The 21,372-nt window shown below is 41.1% G+C and overlaps 1 protein-coding gene and 1 long non-coding RNA gene across 2 annotated transcripts in view; one reads left to right on the plus strand and one right to left on the minus strand.

The window, feature by feature from the left end:
• The window catches only part of wdr41 (WD repeat domain 41), a 55,848-nt gene that overhangs the window by 6,312 nt on the left and 28,164 nt on the right, over positions 1–21,372 (plus strand). The gene's annotated exons all lie outside the window — the stretch shown is intronic.
• LOC308371961 lies at positions 20,014–21,088 on the minus strand. The gene is made up of 3 exons (XR_013968815.1): positions 21,030–21,088; positions 20,639–20,726; positions 20,014–20,219 (listed from the first exon to the last, which is right to left on the minus strand). It is a non-coding gene; the product is annotated as an uncharacterized lncRNA (long non-coding RNA).

Below are 21,372 nucleotides of genomic sequence, written 5' to 3' on the forward strand. Positions count from 1 at the left end.
TTTTTATAAGCTAAAGATTGTGTAGATGCCAGTGAGTGGAACGGGATTCATTTTCTAAAGCACTTTTCGTGCTTCACCTTGCGGCCTAAAAGAGGAATTTGCCAGAATCCTGAGTTTGCGTCTAATTTTGAGAATACTTTGGTGCCCATGCTAGGCGGCTCCTTTCGCGCGCGTACCAAGCTAACTCCGGTTGTTGTAGCACTCCAAAAGTTTTTTCTTCTAAGGTCTTCAAAACAGGTCCAAACTAAGTCTTACAAACTTCTGACACCATGTTGTGTTATTAGGTGTATAACCTATAACTAAAGTAAGATGAGACAACACCGGGTTGGTAGATGACTGGAGCTTTACTGTATCGTGTTCACTACCTCATACAACTCATCAACTCTCTAGCCTCTAGGGGGCAGCATTCATTCACTAACATAACACTTACTTGATAATAATAATGTTGATATCACGATAACAGTTTTGAGAAAATATTGTGAGAGAATTATGTTTCATTATTGGGATACAGTTAGGGCTGGACGGTATATACCGTGCAACGGTAGAAATGTGTCTACCGGGAGAGATTTGGCCATACCGTTTCAACCGCGGTATAGCCTGACGGTGTCATACTCATAATTCTAGTCAGAATATGAGTCTGATACTGAACTATTGGGCTGTGATTATGGGCCGTGTTTCAACGAACCAGGGGGAAAAAATGCCTCTTCGCTCAATTGGATTCCTAGAACCAATCAGAGCAACGTAGTATGACCATCTGATACATTCAAACTTTAACCTGATCCCGTAGGAAGGACGGCAAAAACATCTTTTCGATAGACAAATGCCTTGATCGCGCTTCTATGTTCCTCTTTTAAAATTAATACGCTGTCAATATCTGTTGAGATATGCCTGCTCACGTTACTAATTAGCAACAAGGCTATAGCTAGCTACCATGTATTTTAATGGATTTTTGGTGTAGCGTTAGCAATGACCTAACAATAATGGTCTAGAGCAAGGGTTTTCAATTTCATTGAATGTGAGCCTCCCCTTGGAAAAAATAAGGAGGACCAAGCCCCCCTCCCCCCCCCCAACCTACCCCACACAGGTATTTTGTGTTCCTGGAAGGATGTTTCAAAAACAACTGATAGCCCAATAGGCCTACATGTTTTTTTTAATTGTATTTCTTTGAACAAAGTACATTCACAAAAAAGGGCCTATTCATAAAATGTCCATCCAATATTTCCATGTCAGAGGCTACTTTTATTGAAACATCACGAACAGAGGGCCTATGCCTACTTTTAAAATTGAACTGTCATTGCAAATTCATAAACTATCGTTTTCAACAGCAGACAACTTAACAGACGGCAGTGTCAAACTGAACCCGCGTCAACACAAGACGTCAACTGAAATAATAATAATAATAATAATAATAATAATAAAGATATCCTGAATTTAACAGACGTCAACACATTCCATATTCCGATTTAGGCCTACTTTTAGGCTAATTATACACTTGTCGCTATTTTAACAACGCATGTTCTCAATCTCAAGCATTCTCAATGCGAACAGTGCGGGCGCTCCTTTGATGCGCACAGCTGTTCAATGCGAGGTTGCACAGAAGAAAGAAACAGCCTCAAGTCATCCTGTACTTGTAGCCTTGACCGGTATTTGTTTTTGATCAGGGTCAGAGCGGAAAACCCACATTCACATAGGTAAGTGGAGGTGAAGGGGATCAGGACTCTCATGGCTTTGGCGGACATATGGGGAAACTCGCTCTCAATACTCAACCAGAATTGCGTAATCGGCTTTTCTACCAGTCTCTGTTTCAAGTCCACATTTGAGCTGAGCTCGACAAGAGCCTCCTCCTCGTGTATGCTCAGATCATCTCGGACTGTGGGTGGGAAGGAGAAGAGGTTCCAGACCCACTGGTTTCCCATGTCATGAGCGAAAAGTTCCGGGCTAGCCAAAAGTTCCGGGTGACGCAACAGAGACGTTCCTATCAGCTGTTTTGTTTTTCACGTGAATGATATAGAATCTTTATGTCACACGAAGTTCCGGATGACGCTACAGACGTTCCGATCAACTGTTTATCAAATCGTCTTTGGTTCGTTGCTATGATGGTTGCTATGACCTCGCGGTTGACATACACAGGCACACACAAGCGGACAGCTACAGAGACCGCGACAGCGACTGCATTCAATTTCAATTACATTTCTTTATTATATTATAATCTTCATTATCCTAATTGCCTATTTCGGCAGACAATATGTATTGCCCAGACTTTTACGAAGTCATAGAACTAAACACACAAGTGACGTGTTGTTAACCGAACTTTCGTCAAAATAAGCTTTTAATAGTGACAAGCTTGCCTACATAAACGTATTGCCGTCTTGGCTTGCCTGTTTATTTCACATCGGGTTAAACGTCTGTTGCTCATGTCACGAAGTGATTGCGCTAACTGTCCTTAACACTATGCGTTGCATACAAAACCATGTAGCACATCAAGCAATAGCCTAGACTAGCCCTGAACACCTCTTCGTATGCATCATGTTATTGAAATGAGTTCCTGAAGATGAAAATTGTGTTTGTTTGTTATACAAGAAGCAGAACACTGAAGCATGTTGACATTTCTTTATTTCACAAATTGTTGCGAAAAAAAGAGCATTCTTACTCACAATTTCTGTTCATCTTGGGTTGAGTTTCACATTGATTTACAGGTTGGTTGCTTGCTTTTAAAGGCAATGTTCATATAGCACAGTAGCTGAGCCCATGAATGCACCTTAACAGTACAGTCCCAAACCAAGTGCAGTAATTATAATAGTGTGCAGATGTTCATTTAAACAAATGATAAGCAATAAGCATGATAAGCAATATCTGAACGAATTTTAACTAAAGTTCAATAGACAATGTTGCAGAACAATGCCAGTGTACAGGATTTATTTTTCATTTCAATGTCAGGCATTTAGTATCTGGTGATTAAAGGAAGATAGGTAAGTAAGTAAGTAAGTAAGACTTTATTTATATAGCACATTTCGTACAGGAGTTGCAATTCAAAGTGCTTTACATAAAATCAATAAGAGCAAGCAGCAGGAGCAATAAAATATTGGTCAACATCGTATCAGAACCTGATGTTCCGATAGGCTTAAAATATTAAAATCATAATAAAAGTAATAAAACCCTTCTGCCTGGTATTTAGCGCAGTCGAAACCATAGTGCTGCTCCATAGATTCCGACCTACCCTGTTAAATATTTTCCCTAGCTATGTTTCCCCGGCCAAAGGCCACCCTTCCTTCTATACCCTTCCTTCAGAGGCCTCTTCGTCTTCTTCCACCGAACGCACTTCAGGGCTTCGGGAGAGACACTAGCTCTCTTTTACAGGCTTAAGGAAGGTGACTGCACCTAGGGGACTAGAACATTTGTTATGGAAATATCTCTGAGAATAATATGTGATATATTGAGCCACAATATGGTTTCCGAAAGTGCCATGGTACCCTCAAAACAGTTTTACAGAGAAATAGTAAAAGTAATAAAAGTCATAAAACCCTTAAAACAGTTTCAAAGAGAACAGAGAAATAAAAAGTGCCAGATAAAATTAATAAAATGCTTTGGTAAAAAGATAGGTTTTAAGCTGCCTTTTGAAGGTGTCTAGCGTGTTTGCTTCCCTAATATTAACGGGTAATGTGTTCCATAATTTTGGGGCGTAGTTGACAAAGGCTGCATCTCCAATCTTCTTATGACTGCTTCTGGTGACCTGTAACAGACCTGTATCTGATGATCGCAGTGTTCTAGCTGGTGTGTAGTTAGTAAGAGAGTTAGCAATGTAGCTAGGTCCTTGTCCATTTAGAGCTTTGTATGTGAGGAGGAGGACCTTAAAGTCAATTCTAAAGGTAACAGGAAGCCAGTGTAAAGTAGCTAGGACAGGACTAATGTGTTCTCTCCTTTTAGTTTTGGTTAATAGTCTAGCTGCAGAATTTTGAATGAGCTGGAGTCTTACAGTTGTTTTCTTGGGAAGACCAGTAAAAAGTGAATTACAGTAGTCTAGCCGGCTCGATATGAAAGCATGAATAAGCTTCTCGGCATCATTTTGGTTTAAGAATGATCGTACCTTTGCTATGTTCCTGAGGTGAAAGAAAGCTGTTTTGGTGACTTTGTTAATGTGGGAGTTGAAATTCAAATCTGAGTCCAGGGTGACACCAAGACTAACCACCTCAGGTTTAATCCACCGGGATAAACCTCCTAGATTCTTGGTGAGCATCTCTCTTTTTAATTTAGGGCCGATAAGTAGGACTTCAGTTTTGTCCTCATTGAGTTTTAGAAAGTTATTGTTCATCCATTTGTTTATTGCCAATAAACAGTTGGTAATGGAGTTTATTGCTGTTGCATCATTTGGCTCAGCGGAAATATACAATTGTGTGTCATCCGCATAGCTATGAAAATCTATACTATGCTCTCTGATGATGTCACTGAGTGGTAACATATAAAGAGAAAAGAGCAATGGACCTAAACAGCTCCCTTGTGCAACCCCGTAGCAGCTTTCATGTTTCTCGGACATATGGTCTCCTAGACTGACATAAAACTTCCTTCCTCTAATATATGTTTTGATCCAGTTCAATACACACTCAGAGAACCCAATAAGATTTTCAAGTCTATTGATTAGGATGTCATGATCAATGGTATCAAATGCTGCAGTAAGATCTAACAGGATAAGGATAGAAACTTTATGTGCATCAGAGTTTTGTCTGAGGTCGCTAATTATTTTGGTGAGAGCGGTTTCAGTACTGTGATATTTTCTGAAACCTGACTGAAAGACTTCCAAGATGTTATTTTCTTCCAGATATGAATTTATTTGGACTAATACTATCTTTTCCAGGACTTTACTAATAAATGGAAGATTGGATATCGGTCTATAGCTTGCTAGTGTACTGGTATCCAATTTGGGTTTCTTTAATAGGGGCCTTACAACAGCTGTTTTGAAGGCATCTGGGAAAACGCCAGTTCTAAGGGATGTGTTTATGATGTCAAGGACCGGACCTGAGACACTATCAAACACTCGCTTAAAGAATGCAGTGGGAATGGGATCAATATCTGAGGTTGTAGATTTACATTCGATGATGATTTTAGAGAGTTCACTTAGTGTGATACATGTGAAAGTGCTCATAGTTAAGTTGCAAGATCTACTGATGTCAATTTCACCTCCAGTAGTAGTGATACTAGATCTGATTGATGTTATTTTGTTCTTGAAGAACTGAGCAAACTCTTCGCATTTAGCTGCTGAGGATAGTGGGGGGGCAGGGACAGTGTTTAGCAGCCGGTCAATGGTGGAGAACAGAACTCTGGAATTTCCGGCATTTTCTGTAATAATGTAGGAAAAATAACCTTTCCTTGCTAGACGGATGGTTTTGTTATAGGTAGTTAGTGCATCTTTGTAGATACCGTGGTGGATAGTGGTCTTTGTTTTTCTCCATTTTCTCTCTGCTATGCGACATTTTCTTTTTATTTCACTAACATTTTTATTTTTTAGCCATGGGGAGGTCCTACTTGTAAACTTCTTTTTAGTTTTAAGTGGGGCTACAGAGTCTAACACAGATGATAATGCATCATTTAGGTTTTCTACCATTTCATTTAGAGAGCAGTCATGACTAGTTGGCTCATATAGAGCAATCTGCTCAGAAAATCTCTCCGTAGCTTCATCGTCTAGATGTCTTTTATGGACTAAGAATTCTTTTGTGGTTTTTGGTAAGATGATTTCCACATCAAAAAGTATACAATGATGGTCAGAGAGCGGTAGATCAGTTATCGAAATATTATTGATGTTTAATCCAGTTGTTATTACTAGATCTAGTGTGTTTCCATGCTGGTGTGTTGGATCCGTTATGTGCTGAGTTAGATCGAAACTGGTGAGGAGATTTAAAAGCTCAGTAGTTCTTTGGTCTGCTTTTTTATTAATGTGGATGTTAAGGTCTCCATTCAGGACTATTTTGTCATATCTGGTGACACATAGTGATAATAGTTCAGAGAATTCTTGTATGAATATTGGTGAGTGCTTGGGTGGCCGATATATAATAACAAACAGTACTGATTCAGTTTTGAGCTCTATAGCAAGATATTCAATTGATGTAAATTCACCTAGCTCAGTGATTTTGAACAACAGTTTAGATGAGAAAATAGCTGCGACTCCTCCACCTCTTTTTGATTTCCTAGAAACTTGGTGGAAGCTGTAATCAGGCGGACACGCTTCTATCAAAGTTGCTGTTGCCGTGTCATCGTTTAGCCAAGTTTCTGTTAGACAGATACAATCTAAGTTGTTTTCTTTAATCAGATCGTTGACCAGAAAGGTTTTGTTATTTAGTGATCTGACATTTAGAAGGGCCAGTTTCATCTGTGGGGTATTGACAGGTAAAACTGGGGGAGATATAGGGAGAACATGGATAGTTTTCAACCTTCTAGGACGAGTTTCGGGTTTATAACCATGCATTTTACCATGCCATTTGCTGTTTATGATGACCGGTATGTTTGATGAAATAGCATGGTGGCTGTCCTATTGTTGTTTTTCGGGCTGACAGTCCATATTACTGAGTTCATGGGCCTTCACAGCTTTCCCCACAAGGTGGTTTATCCCAGGGGAATTCCTTGGGGTGGTGGAGGTCTGTGCAGGGCCCGTGTCCTTGGAGGAGGCTGTTTGAATGTTCTGTTCTGTTCCATGGAAGGAGGTTTGGGGTGTGTCAGTCTTAGGCACAGCAGGAATAGGGAGTGAGGCTTGATTATGGCTGTTTGAGGTCGTCAAGAGCGCGTGGCTGATGTTTGCTGTAAGTAATCTAGACCCTCTACGGTTTGGGTGGAGTCCGTCGGCTTGAAAACGGTCTGCACAATTCCAAAAAACATTGAAATTGTCAATAAATCTCCGGTTGTGTGCAAGACAGACAGATGCCAGCCATGTGTTGAAAGATAGTAGTCGACTGAAGATTTAATTTCCTCTGCGAAAACATGCAATCGGTCCACTGATAGACACATCTTGATGTTTGTTTAGAGTGTTCAGTAGCTGGGTGAAATGTTCTTGAAGTATCACGTTGCCAGTTTTTTTGTGCAGGATATCAAATGAGCCAGTGTGGATGATAATCTTTGCATTGTTTGGTTTATTCTTGAGGATTGTTTGTATCTCTGACGACAGTTCCTCGACTGATGTGTTGCTAAGGCAAAGATTTTCTGTCCTTGCAAGTTTGACATGTTCTGTCATGGCATCTCCAACCAAGATAGTGGCCATCTGTGGCGTTGTGTTTGCATTCCACACACTTGCTTTATCAGTAGTTATGGGGCCAGTTCTTGGGTTGTTTGGGTAAACAGTATTAGCTACAAGGCTAGTGCTAGCAGCGTTAGCTCCTCTGAGTGCTAATGGCCTGTGGGAAGCCTCGGCATTAGTGCTAGTGGTGTTAGCATACCTTAGTCTTCGGCGATCTTGTGGTAGTGGTCGAGTAGCAATGGGGGACTCCCGAGTGCAGCAGATGAGGACCATCATGATGTGTAGGGGATCCGGGCCCTTTATGCTTGTTAGCAGCACGGATAGCACTCCTGTGCCTTTTGGCCTTGGGTGTGGAGAATTGCTCCCCTTGGAGAGTTTCCAGTGGTGAAAAACTATTTCTGAGCACAACAGGAGGAGAAGTGATGCGGGAAGAGTTTCTGCCTCGCTTTTTTCGTTTCTTATCCTGGGTGCTAGTCCATTTTTCGTTGGAGGTAGAAGCGGCGCTTGGCCTCTTTGGATTTGTGCCAAGAGCAGGCCATGGCTCATCAGATAGTGAGAAGTCCAGGTGAGAGCAAGGTTTGTCGGCAAGGTTTGGCTGATCAGCAATCCCGTCCAGAAATCGCTCATCATCATAGATCTGGTACAGGACAGCAACCCGAGTCTCCAACTCCTTGATCTTCTTTTTCAAGTTGAGACAGCTTACACAGTCTGGAGAGTCTTCGAGTGTCATGGGGCTGAGTGGCTAAGCTAAGCTAGGTTAACTGAAGCTATGCTAGGCTACGCTCCGAAGGGGTGTAGGAAAGAATTTAAGTTCCAGGGAGGCACCGTACAAGCCGAGGAAATAGCTTGATAGTGGATAGAGCAGTAAGGCAGTATCTAAGTAGCATTAATGTAACATTAATGTAACATTAATGTGAAAAAAAAGCAAGCGATAGCAGGCAAGAAGCAGGAGCAGCAGTGAGGAGCTGCTTCCAGGAGGAGTGTCAGGAAGTGGAAGTGACCAGGTGCCAGTCTTCAGGTGGAGGGTCTTGCAGGCTGTGGTCAGTCAAAATGAATTGAGACTTAATGTGTTTAATTCTGTAGACCTGTGGAAATATACAAGACAAACTGCAAAGCATATACTTGCTTTAAAAACCTGCTAACTTACACTATTCAAAGCAAGACCTGTTTAGTTGAAAGGTACATGTTATGGGTGGGGTGTTAGTGAGAGAAGACAAGACAACGTTAATGAAAAAGCAAAGTTGCCACGGTCAGGAGAGCCAAGACCAACGAGACAGGGCAGTAGCACCACGCCATTGATAGAGCACGTTGACCACGTCTTTGTTGGTTCAGCATTGTGGATCTGTTGCGTCAGTACCTGATGGATTTGGAAGCATGCATACAGAAGTTAGCACACATAATGGCCACCCCAAACTACTACTTAATGGAAAAGATGGTTCACATGATACACTAAAGACCATTTCACTTTTTAAGAGGCTGCAGTGTGTAGTGCTATTGAATTGTATTGTCAAGTCTTTTATTGTCAGATGCACAGAACAACAGAGTCGGTCTGGGCACTGAAATTCTTAGGACAGGACACCGTACCACACTACCATAACAAGACATAACATAACATATAAGTACTCCACATAATATAACATAACTTAACAATAAGTACTAAGCATAAGATATACCTATGAAAGACAAATACTGCCTTGTACTGACGAGTGTTTCTATTATTTTGACCAACCCATGCCAATTAGTGGGGCTGGGCTTAAATAACGTTTGTGTCTAATCATCCCCCAAGATGTCCATACAGTTGAACGGCCACCTCTCTTAAGCAATGGGGTAAAGTTTTCCATTGTATTATCCACAAACATATTTAATATTGCACTGTAGCAAAGACTCAAAGCTAGTACTTAGGTAACATCATAAAGGGAGCTCGTACAACATCGACAATGAATTGGAGGTAAAGCAAAGTGTGAGGAGGGGGGTGGGCAATGTAAAGTCTTGACTTGGGCTAGACACAGCAATGCTTAATTGCAGATTGTTTTGTACACGGATGAAAGAGAGATCTGTAAAACACTAGGATCCTTTGCATCAGAAAACAAATTGTTAACATTGTACTACACCCTCAATCCAAATTACAGGTCTAAACTGGTTGTTATTAGGCTACTTGCCATGGCTAGATCAGCAGACCTCCGTCAATCTGTCGTAGATGTAATATTGAATAGAATAAAGGGAGACGTGGATGCATTGTACAGTGGTGGTAAAATGCAAACTATTAACCGAGGAAAAACAATGTATTGTGCTATGGAGGAAATGCAGTCACACTTCAATGAGGATGCATAAAAGGACATTGGTGAAACATGTCAGACAGTGTGAAAAAATTATGAATAGAAACATTATGCATGCAATTCTGGAGGGCATTGAAAAATCAAATGCGTGTGAATTAGTGCTGTAGCGATGCGTCGATGACGTCGACGCGTCGATTTCAAAATTACGTCGACGCCATATTTTTACGTCGACGCTTCGCCACATACACGTGGTTGACCCAAACAGAAACAAACATTGCGCAAGGACTGAGAGAGCAGAAACCCAGGGAATTGCTTGGCGCCATTAGTTGATATTGGCGATCTAACGTAGTGAATCATGATACATACTATAAGCTGACCAACACCATGACTTAGCTCTCTGTGCCGTTTGTTCATGCTTAGTTGCCGTGTTCTGCAGCCGTAAGTTAACGTTAACTAAACTGACACACTAGTAGCTAGCTAACGTTAACTACTAGCATCCAAGCACGAACAAACTGCACGGAGAGCTATAGTTTGCTAGCACCACCGAAGTGCGCAGAGCTCAAGCTACACAACACACTGAACAAACGTTAAATTAATGTAACCAACGTTACTTATTGTCCCCTTGACGAGAGACAATGGGGTGCGTTTCTATCTCCATTCTCAAACGCACCCTATTGTCTCGTATTTAACGTTTGTTCAGTGTGTTGTGTAGCTTGAGCTCTGCGCACTTCGGTGGTGCTAGCTAACTATCTTCTTAGCTCTCCGTGCAGTTTGTTCGTGCTTGGTTGCTAGTAGTTACCTTAGCTAGCTACTATAGCGGCAGCGGCTAGACAGCTGTGTCAGTTTGGTAAACGTTAACTTACGGCTGCAGGACACGCCAACCAAGCACCAACAAACGGCACAGAGAGCTAACTCATGCTGTGGTCATTTACGAGTCAAACACATAACATTAGACTAACGTTGGCCAGCTTGTAGTATGAATCATGATTCACCACCACGTTAGATCGCCAATGTCAACTAATGCAGCCAAGCAATGTCCAGGACAGGGCTGCACATAAGGTGGTGCGCAATGCTCATCAATGAATGAATGTTTTTATAAGCACTGAAAACATTTAAATTAATGAGCACCACATCCAAATGTGATAGGGCTCATTTGAGTACCAAACATTTTTACTGTGAACTCTAGATAAACATGAAATGCATTGTTGGACTTTTGCTGTGCAAAACGGTGCTCATTAAAGTATATTATTAAGATTTTTTGGGGTATTTATTTGAGATACATTATGGTTTTAATCGAGCAACAGAAAAATAATCGTTAGACTAATCGTCCAATTAGTCGTTAGATTAGTCGACTATTCGATAAAATAATCGCCAGATTAATCGTTTTGAAAATAATCGTTTACCCCCAGCCCTAGTGTGAATCATCTTGTTCAGTCTAGGCAGACAGGTCTTGACTCAGTGAATTCTGCTATTTCTGGTTTCCCTTATTCCCCTCTAGAGGTAAGAGATCGGCCATACCCAATTTCTGTTGGTACATTAACTTCAAGTGTTGGTAACCTAAAACAGTCATCTGGGCAGATGCTTGTCCTGTTGAGGATATTGCCATTTGTTTTGGAGAGTTTGGAAGTCAATGCATATGTGAAATTGATCATTGAGATAATAGAGAGTGTGCAGATAGTGTTTGCACCTGCTCTTACCATAGCAACTGTGTCTAGGTTGAAGTTACTAATTGAAAATCATTTGAAGCCTTTTGTAGAGATGAAAAGGTTGCTTGAAAAGATGCTTATATAAGAAATTCTGACTTTGACAAAGCATTTTTGTACTTGTCAGTGGTGATCAACTAGCCTCATAATTATAGCAATTCTAGTTTCAAGTTCTAGGTTGCTCAGAACCACTGTCAAAACAAGTATTGACCTTTTACGTTTGAATCAAAATAATGCTAAAGTTGAATTGCCAGTTGAAAAATGCATCCTCGTGGTGCAAGACCAATTTGTCCGCTAAATTGCCAGTTACGATGATACTGTGTTACATTATTACATTTCTAAAGACTTCATTCGGTTGTTGAAAAAGTTTTACTTACATCATCGGTCATCCAGATGAACTCAGTTGACCGTTTAAGTCTCGGAATGTGGCTTGGCAAATTCCGATGTTGACCATGACCATGTCCTTGTCACCTTGCAAAATGTGCATCTGTTCCATAAGTAGGCCTACCTGGATTGGTAAACATGTGGACAGAAGTTAACACACAATTAAATCCAGCGTTTACGTGAATGAACCGTGTTAAATGCAAATTGTATCTGTAATTGCAAAGCAAGTAAATCAACTTACCTTGACCGGAGGTCGTGTGGGTTGCTGTTAAAGTTGACACTTCGACAGAGATGAGTTTTCCTAAGTCCAGGATTCATGAAAATAAAGTGGTGGGCTCCTTCCTCTGACACATGGTATGAGGACCGTGAGACACAAACTCCTGCACTGCATCCCTCTTCATCGGAGTTCATTAACTAGTAACACCATACTCCTAGCTAACATAATTGACCATGTCTAATTAGTCGTGTGAGCAACACAACGGGTTAATAAAATGTGTTAATGACAATGACCAAGTGAACAGCATGCATTCATTTAAGATAATCAATTACCTTATTTCCCCCAAAACATCAATTGTGTGTCTGTGAGATTGCTAGCTTGAGCTAACCAAAACACCATATAGCTAGCCTGAGCTAACCAAACACTGTATAGCCAGCTAGGTCAATTAGATCGCGTAAAATAAGTTAACCAATTACGTTATTCTCAAACAAAAAAAACATCGATTACGTGTGTTTGTGATGTGTAATATCCTTTATCAGTCATTCAAGTTATTAACGTTTTCGTGTATGTACCGCTGGTGAGATTACAGCTAGGTCAAGATACTGTAGTCTAAGCTAATCAATTACCTAATACATAAAGTTTAAGAACAACTACGATAGCTTTGTGTTCACAGCCAAACTAGTCTTTAACAGTGAAGTCCGCGATCCAAATTAAGTTTGAGACGTCCAAAGCGAGCTTTAAATGAACAGAATCGGTGATATTAAGTTATTTGATCGTATTTATCGCCGTAATTCCCTAGTAATGTTCGGTGTCATATTAAAATTCTTTATCACGTCTGTTGCGTCATCCGGAACTTCTCGCTACCCGGAAAAACAGCTGATCGGTCTCTGTTGCGTCACCCGGAACTTTTGGCTAGCCCGGAACTTTTCGCTCATGACAGCTCCTCTCCAAAATACTCTCTGAACTGGTCACGCAGCCCGCTCAGATGCGCGCTGATGACCGGTTTCACAGAGCTGAGCGGCTGCGCTGTCTTCTCCAGCGTATCCTCCAATGTCGGGAAGATTTCAGCAGAGCACCTTCCAATACGGGCACACCACACATCCAGCTTCTTCATGAAGCCAGGCACTTGGTCGTGTACTGTATACACATTGCACTCTTTGCCCTGGAGAGAAGTATTCAGGGTGTTGATCCGCTCGAAAATGTCAGACAGATAAGCCAACAGCGCAAGCCAGTTCATGTCTTCCAGATGTTTTGCGAGTTGGGGAGTTTATCTCGGTGAGGAAGAGGAAGGCTTCTTCTCGCAACTCGCAGAGCCTGGTGAGGACTTAACCCCGAGAGAGCCACCTCACCTCGGAATGCAGGAGCAATTGCTTGAATTGAGCGCCCATTTCATCGCACATGATTCTAAACATACGTGCGTTTAAGGCACGTGATTTAATTGTGTTCACAATTTTCACTGCCTCATCCAGAACCGCACGCAATTCTTTGGGCATCTTTTTTGCTGCTAAAGCCTGGCGATGAATGATGCAGTGTCTACAGACAGCGGCCGGGGCAACGGTCTGCACTTGTTTCACAAGACCGCTGTGACGGCCTGTCATGGCCCTTGCTCCATCCGTGCATATGCCACAACACCGGCTCCACTCAAGGCCTTCGGCCTGGTAAAAATCATTCAGAGCCTTGAAAAGTTCATCTGCTGTTGTGCGGGCAGGGAGGGAATGCAAAAAAAAAAATCCTCACGCACATTTAGCTCTTCAATAAACCTGACGTACACCATCAATTGAGCGCAGTGTGCAACGTCAGTGGACTCATCCAGTTCAATGGCGTGTATGGGGCTTTTGCGAACACTGTTCACCACCGGTTCTTTGACGTCGTAAGCCATGTCGGATATTCGTCGCTGGATGGTGTTGTCAGATACTGGGATCGTGTCAAGTTTAGCTGCAGCTGCTTCTCCCAGCATCACTGAACACATTTCTTTAGCTGCAGGGAGCAGATATGTTTCTCCATCAGTATGGGGCTTGCCTGCCTTTGCTATACGGAGAGCAGCTCAATAAGATGCCTCAGTTGCCTTGACGTTAGTGGTGCCAAACGAACGAATTACTGCTTTTTGTGACCGCAATTCATCACGTTTCCTCTCAAAAAACTCCAGTGGCTTGTTAACTAAAGTCGTGTGCTTTGTTTCCATATGACGGCGAAGTTTGCATGGCCGCATACTATCGTTAGCCAAAACCTCTTTGCACACCACACATTGTGGCAGAGGTGCGCTCTCGGAACCCGACCATGTAAACCCTATTTTTAAGTAATCGGGATCATATTTCCTACGTTTTTTTGTGGGCTCCTCCCTTTCTGCTGACTTCGGTTGTTGTATCAGAAAGCGATGCATTTTTCATTGGGCCAACTTGTTCAAACACGCAAGCACGAACAATGAGTTAACTGCAGAAACCGGAAATATATTTCTTCGCTTGTTTCGCGCCTCCCCTGCGACTCTTTGGCGCGCCTCACCTATTGTAAACCACTGGTCTAGAGCGCTTCAGTTAAGACATACAATCCTCGGCAACATTCGTGTTGCACATATACAACTAACCGAGTCAATGTAGACATAAAAAAGTCGTGTAGATAGCATAATTTACATAAAATATGTCCCACTTACAAGCCGGATACGCCGCCATCTTTTGGAGGATTTCGAATGTACCCCTTGATAATCTGTCCATCATCGTATAAAGCCCGCCCTGACAATTTGATTGGTCCGGCTTTATCTGTCCGATGAAACTCTCTCCCAACTAACTCAGAGCCAGACCAAATCTCCCTGACCAAAATTTTTGTGGGCAGGGTTTGGGCTGGTATCCAGGCTAGCCGCGGTATACTCCATCCTCTTATTGACTTTCGTTACGTTAAATGACCGGACTACTAGCGGAAAGATATGAATGCACTATATGCACTAAACCTGTTGCCAATGACAGCGGTCATAACTTTTTCGCAGCAGTGAAATTCATAACATTACAGACGTGAAAACGTTGGGGTGGCCCATTCAAATCAACTGAACTTTTTTGAATATTCTAAAGAGCCGTATAATACGATAGCTAGTACAATTTTTAAGCACATGACCTGCCTACTTGTTGAGTAGTCCTCGACTGTTGGGAAAGATTCAATCTACTGAAAAATACGGTCTGAAAAGTGTATAGTGTAGCGATTTATTTTCAGATTCTGTTCTATTTTTCTCAATGATGGTCAAATATTAGTAGTTAAAGATGCACTTTTTTGATAGTCTAGATCAGGGGTTTTCAAGCGGTGGTCCGCGGCCCCCTGGTGGTCCGCCGAGGTATTGCAGGGGGTCCGCGATTTAAATAAAATAATAATAATAATAATATTTGCTTTGATATTACAACACATTTCCAGATCACTCTTCAAAATGTCTGAAATAAGAAAAATATGTCTGAAATAATATAAAGGTTATTCACGCTTAAAAAGAATGTAGCCTGTGCTTTGCTGATGTTAATGCATTGCGTGATTTTCATATGACTTAAGTTCTGGATAAGTTGCCAGACCGAATTTCCAGAGTTTGCTGCAAAAGCAATAAGGTGTATTTTGCAAACTTTCAAACTACCTGTGTGAGAGCATTTTTTTTTGCGTACTTAAAGAATAAGTACAGGACAAGAGAATGATATGAGACTCTCGCTGTCTACCATTTCGCCACGAATAGACAGGCTGTGTGGACTTCACCATGCCCAGATATTACACTGACAGGTCTCCCCTCTCCCCACACATGCACGAACGAACGCGCACACACGCACGCACGCAGGCACATCAGTGGGCCGTGGATTACTTTCTAGTCAGAATGGTGGTCCCTGGGACAAAACCAGTTGAAAACCCATGGTCTAGATTTATTTTCAGTATTTCAAAGTGAAGGAGCTGTGGGAGCAGAAGAACAGTAACGTCTAGTAGCATCTAGCAGCGATTATCATAGACATATAGCATATGTGTATATGTCTATGGCAATTATAGCTTAACTATCTAGATTCTATCTAGAAGTAACATGGAGACAAAATGTATTGGAACTCCACGTAGATCATAAACCCTTGAAAACAAAAACAAAATCGGTTGAGAAATGTAAACGCTAATGTGCTTTTTATCCAGAAAAACCGCAGCTCCATCGTTTACTAGCGTTTGTTTACAGGACAGTCTTCACCTCACCAATGAAGGAGCTCTTGGAGCAGAAGAACAGTAACGTCTAGTAGCGTCTAGCAGCGATTATCATAGACATATAGCATATGTGTATATGAGTGTGTTCCGTATCGACCCCTTGAGCCCTTCGAGCCCCGACTTTCAGGGCTTAGGGGGTCACACTGACAAAATCAGCAGAATGCAGAGCACTGAAAATGCCCGTATCATCCCCTTAAAACGGTCAAATTATGTAGTGTGATTTGATGGTCACTACTCGCCCCAACGGCCATCATCTTGGCTACATACAGAAGAGGAGGAGCCAAAGCTAGCTTTTCATTTTATAAGGAAAACAATGGCGGACATGATGGTTAACGGTGGCTAGGGTGGCAGAGGCTGTAGATCACCAGGCTACAGACCGTAAATGTAGTAATTAAACAACTGTACTGATATTAAATGTACTACTAACATGCCATTATCAAATTAAAGCCAGTGACATCAGTATTTTTGGTTGATTTCACAATGTATAGGCTACCGACAGTTAGCATACCAAGCTAGGTAGCATTACCATTAGAATTGCATGGCAGATATGCTAAGCTATCGGGCTATTCCCCCACCCAGTGCCTGTGGCTAGTCCGAAAAAGGTGCATCTAAATAAACTACAGATGGCTATGTCAGTCATTGGACAGTGTTAAACAACTGTACTGATATTAAATGTACTACTAACATTAAAGCCGGTGACATCAGTGTTTTGGTTGATTTCACGATGTATAGGCTACCGACAGTTAGCATACCAAGCTAGGTAGCATTACTATTAGAATTGCATGGCAGTTATGCAAGATAGCTGGCTATTTAGTTTTCCCGGGAATCGCGAGCAGATTTGCGTCCGTCACTTCCACCAGGTGCTTAACGTCAGTGTTCTATTTGATAAAGCACCCCTTGAGCGATGGGGAGTGCACTGTAGATGTCAGGGCCCTGTATTGCAGGGTCCTGTGCAAAGTGTAGGTTCGGAACACACTGTCTATGGCGATTATAGCTAAACTATCTAGATTCTATCTAGAAGTAACATGGAGACAAAACGTATTGGAACTCCACGTAGATCATAAACCCTTGAAAACAAAAACAAAATCGGTTGGCTGAAGCGGTCAATGGGGCGTAGCCTATGTGTAATGGCCAACTTCTTAATTTTCTTATTTTTATATGTGGCCATATAAGGAAAAAAAATTCTCGTCATTATTGCGTTAACATATAAACAAACATTGAAAAGAAAGTGATAGAAGATTTGGCCATATCGCCCACCCCTAGATACAGTGTCACACAACGTCATCTTAAATGGTCTCTCAGTCCCAACAAGTGGCCAGAAAATTTTACTGTAGCAAAACATTCCTACGTTAATAGTGGACTTATGTAGTTCTGTAATGGTTTCTGCTTTAATCATACGTTAATAGTGGACTTATGTGGTTCTGTAATGGTTCCTGCTCCATTACTACATTAATAGTGGACTTATGTGGTTCTGTAATGGTTCCTGCTCCAATCATACGTTAATAGTAGGGTTGGGTACCGAGAACCGGTACAAATACGGCACCGGTTCCATACAACCGGTACCTACCCGCACCGAAATGCAACGCAGATTTTGGTGCTTCCTTTCGGTGCCTGAGCAGATTATTATTATTTTTTTTTTATTAAAAAAATAATAATTTAACAAAACTAGCGATAGCTAACGAGAAGTAACGTTAGTGGCGTAGATCTTTCTGAGTACGATCTGTATACTTTTTTGGGTTGCAAACAGATTTCGTGGGGCACATATAAAACTGCTCTATCTCCCAATGTAGACTCTCGCCTGTGTCGCTCACGCTCATTGGTGATAATGTAGCATTCCATATGGGACTAGTGGAAACGGGATTTGTGTTGAGGAGTTGCCATGGTAATGGGTTGACTTGTGTGTGGTTTCGGTTTCAAGATAAGTGTGGTTGTACTTAGCAGAAGTTGGATACGCTTTATTAAACGGAGAGCTGCCGTCTCATCCAAAGATATTCCTTCTCAATGTGAGTTCTTAAGAGAGCACTAACTCGGACGCTACAATAACATTGCAACAGTCTAATGACAGCGAAGAGCAGGCAGCCTTGCACAGAGCAAGCACAAACAGAGCTAGCCATCAATATAACGGAGAAAATGCCGAAAGGTAAACGATCAAAAGTGTGGCTGTATTTCGCACAAAAAGATTCAAACAACGCGACGTGCAGCATATGCAACAACAAAATTGTAAAGGGGGGAGAGAACATGTCTATGGGAGAGAAGGCAAGAGGCCCTGAACCTAAACTCTTAAAGGGGCAGTACACATTCACGAAACCAGTGGGTTTAAATAAATGCAAACAAAATAATATTTTTTTTTACTCTAAAGGCAAACATGCTCATATTTCTGCAAAAGAATTACTGAAGTGTGAAGTGTGTGTACAGAGTGTGTTTTGTATTTATTTATATTTATTTAAGTATACTGTAAACAGTTGTTAAAAGTTAATATATTGTTCATAGTTTGAAGTTAAAAGGTTTGAAGCCAAGTGTTTTCTATTTATTTTTATTTATAGTATACCTTAAACAGTTAATATATTGTTAAATTTGAAGAAAACTATTTGCCTTGGCAATAAATAAGCCTTTAATGTCTTTAATAAAAAAAAAGCACCGTTTAGGCACCGGTATCGTTTTAAAAGTATCGGTTAAGTACCGGTATCGGAAAAAACCCAAACGATACCCATCCCTAGTTAATAGTGGACTTCTGTGGTTCTGTTATGGTTCCTGCTCCAGTACTACGTTAATAGTGGACTTATGTGGTTCTGTAATGGTTCCTGCTCCATTACTACTTTATAGTTGACTTCTGTGGTTCTGTAATGTTCCTGCTTCGTTCTCTACCATCCTTCACTCTCAAAATATACTCCCACAGTCCCGCAGTTGTGTTCTGCTTGTACCATTGCCTTCCATCTGAAAAAAACTGATACCTCTTCTGTTAAAAGACACATTATAGGTGGTGGGCTGGACCCCCGAATTGTGAATTTAATACTTACCGTCCAGCTGTGAAGCCCATTTTTTAAGGATGGATTCATAAAAATACACCAAACTGTATTTGCTTTGTTTCCACCTTCGTTTTGTGCACATTTGGCGAACATATCGTTGTAAAGTCTCTGTTTTTTGATCGGGCGAATTTTCAGGGCAACTATTTGAGACCGTGCGTTTCAATGACAACAAGACGTAAGCAACCTCGGGTGTCGCTGTCTGGAGAAATAATTCTTGCTGAACCTTACCAAATACTCTTCTCTCCAGGGGAGATTGCAACTGGAGTGACATATTTTAGATAAGGCACATTATCTATAATATGTAATACATTATTACTGAATGTTAAAACAACATTTTCTCTACTTTAAGTCTTGGAGTAGGTGATGTTGCCTCATCTTTGCGTTTCCAATCATTTTCTATGGTTAAAAAGTAAAACCCCCTTACCTATTCTAAAATCAGCGCAAAGCACGGACTCGCGGGGCTTATTGCTTTTCTAAAACTGTTACTACACATATTTGATATGGTTTCATAAGGCATAGCCTTAGTTCAGACCAGAGCCAACTTAATATATTGATAAAAACACAAGCACACAAAATTCACTTGACAAAATTGAATTTATTTATTAAATGGGAACTTAATTTGCATTATCATACATTAAGAAAGTAATTGACTTTTTAACCATAAGGCTATGCCTACTCTAACATGATGGGTGGTCCTATCCCTTAAACAATGTAACAACATGAATTCATAACATGTATTGCATACACGTGGGAATGCTAGCAGTAGCAAAATGGGACAAAATTAAGTGCTGTATACATTTAGTGCCTGGGAAGTGGCCAGAAATGCCCTAGAGGCTTTAAATCTGGAAGAAGACCAGGAATTTCCAGCTAATATGGCATTAGGATACCACCGCAAATGTTACATGCTGTTCACCAAAGCACACATTGAAAGAGCACGAAAGAAGAAAGAAAAGGCAGCCAAGGACAGTGAAGGTTTACTCAGAGTATGATTTCCTTTTCGCCTGTATTATATGAGGTCTGTGTACCCAACAGGGTTTGAGCAAGTAACTCATAAAAGACATTGACATGACAGAGAAATGGTGTAGATGAAACTCCTTCATTACTGAGACATTAAGGTCCATGGCTTCCACACTGACACTGCTTGATCACCTCAGGGGGGAGGTTTCTGGATTTCCCCACTCAGCTGCAATGTTTTTGTTCCTGAACGTAAAGGACTTCGTTAAAAATATACTATAATATAGCAGGGGATTACAACAGGGGTGAGGAACAATTCATTTTAAATGTCATTTCAATTTTTTTATAAAGCCCCAAGGGCCGTACTATGGATACAAAAGGATTTCCCCCCAGCACTTTAGGCCTATATTGAACGTGGTCACCTTTACAACAGACCCCACCTTCACTAAATCCCTTGAAAATAACTTTGTTGTATTGCAACTGCAATTTCAAACATTGCTTTACAAACCATGTCATATTACATGTGAAACTGCATCACAGTAAATGCATTATGTTGGCATGAGTTTGTTGTCTACATGTTGTCTGTGTTGCCATGTGGTTTACTCCCAGCTGGTTGCCTCATATGCATGAACAAAAATAAACAATTAAAATATGAAATAGCCTACCGAGAGTAAGTGGCATATATTGCACCAGTCAGATGGGCGAGGGATCTGATGGATGTCATGTTTTTTTTCTTGTAGCCTAAGATGCTACCTGTAGAGATATTATTTGACATAAGTTAGTTCACAGAAGTGCTACGCAGTTGTCAATGTTTAAATTGTATGACTGTTGTAATTAAGCTCGTCGTTTGGACTAACGGGAGGAGAGACTTTGTTCAGTAGACGCCTATGGCCATGTTCATATGAGGAGAGGGGATCTCGCTTCACGTCTATTGTAATCAATGTTTCACACCCTATACTGACGAAATTAACAACATGTAGCATTAAACAGGTTTCATTTATGACAAGAAAAATAGTCATGTGTTGAAATATCCACTCGAAGTTAAACAATTCTTACCTCAAAGCTGTATCTCAGCTATTTTCCAGTGGGATATGAAGTCGATGTGCATTTCCTGGTGTGACGATGCGACACCGAGAAACGCAATTGGTTGAAATACCCCAATCCGCGGTTTTGATTGGACGTCACGCCGGAAAACTTTTGATGATATTTTTGAGAACTTAATCGTAAAATACTATTAAATGTGCAACTTCCCGCGTTGGAAACATATATATGTTTTTTATTATCTGGTTCAGCTTCCTTCAAAAAATTAGCTTCACAGCTGCAGGGTAACTATCAACTTGAGAACTAAGCAAGATAGACGGTCTCAGCCCACTGACTATTACCTTTATTACACACATCT

Source organism: Sprattus sprattus (genome assembly GCF_963457725.1).
Source record: "Sprattus sprattus genome assembly, chromosome: 11".
In the NCBI taxonomy this organism is placed as follows: Eukaryota; Metazoa; Chordata; class Actinopteri; order Clupeiformes; family Clupeidae; genus Sprattus; species Sprattus sprattus.